Source organism: Bidens hawaiensis, unplaced genomic scaffold (genome assembly GCF_021521415.1).
Source record: "Bidens hawaiensis isolate Kalapana, Puna unplaced genomic scaffold, B.hawaiensis_p1.1 tig00001920_1, whole genome shotgun sequence".
NCBI classification, from domain to species: Eukaryota; Viridiplantae; Streptophyta; class Magnoliopsida; order Asterales; family Asteraceae; genus Bidens; species Bidens hawaiensis.
Window position 1 is genome coordinate 174,381 of NW_027491107.1, and position 1,356 is coordinate 175,736.

Genomic DNA, 1,356 nt, shown 5'->3' on the forward strand with positions numbered 1-1,356 from the left:
GTGCAGTAAGCAGCGAAGTTACTACAACTTCGCTTGTAACTTCGCTTTAGGACACTTCGCTCCTTAACAACTTCGCTTGCTACACAACTTCGCTGGCTATATAACTTCGCTAGTCACACAACTTCGCTAGTCACAACTTCGCTGAAACCCTATATCTTCGCTAAAACCCTAGTTTGGGTGATGGCAACTTCGCCGGAAGATCAAAGGAGTTTTGCAGGTTAGGTAGGTCGATTTCGAAGGTTGCAAGGGTGATTGGAAGGTGTAATTGATAAGTGATGAGGAGCGACTGACAAAAAGAGGTGTTTCAACGTAAAATAGTTCCGAGAATTGTCTAACGGAACAATCTTAACACCCGTGTGATAATCCCAAACCACACAATCACGAGCAAAATGCTCTGATACCAATTGTAGGTTCCCAGCCGGATCTACACAGGAGTATCTCGTGTTGGTGCATGTTTTGTGGCCGTCGCTTGGCGAATAGTTTAGATTGTTTATGTTGTATGCTGTACACCTAGATAGTGGTCCACGCCGAAAGTCATCCATTCGAAAGAGCATTTTCAAATGGATACTCATTCGATCGAACCAGTCTCTGATTCGATCGAATGAGTATGCTATTCGATCGAATAGGACTCATTCGATCGAATGAGTCCTGATCGAATAGCAGTGGGTATAAATACCCAGCTTTCAGGCGTGGTTTGCAAAAGGATTTGCGTGCCCGGCGCCCAGGTGCTGTCCGGATGAGGGGGGAGGCCATGCTCGACCTCCCCCTGCCATAGATCGTGATTTCAGTGTTTAACAAGCATGTAATCTTTCGTTTTATCAATGAAATCGTTTGTTTCGTGTTTGTTTCTATCCGTCTTTGGTTTTCAAACCTTCCGTCTCGAACCGGCTTGGATCGTCTCGGTCCCGGCTGAACCAACATCTCGTAACACGAGGGTGCGGAATTCCCTCGTATACGATACGAGTGTCGAGACAATTAACACGTTGAATCTAAACAAACACACGAGGATATACGATAATCCTTGTTATATTGCAAGGTGTAATAACCAAAGAAACAAACACGTGATTCAGAGAATCACCCAAGCCCGCCGTCAAAAGTTAATAAGAATGAGCCGAAGTTACAATATTAATACTACGACAACTTCGCCCAACAGGCTAGGCGAAGTTGTCTTAACTTCGCTCATACCCATGTTCGCTAAACTACAAGATAAACCAAACAAGTTCAACAAGAACAAAGTAACGATTACAGACACAAATAAACATGAGATACTGAACTATTGGCATCATGCACCAACAACTAATAATAATACAAATAGTTATGGCAACAAAGGGAAGGCACATAAGAAATTAGCACAAC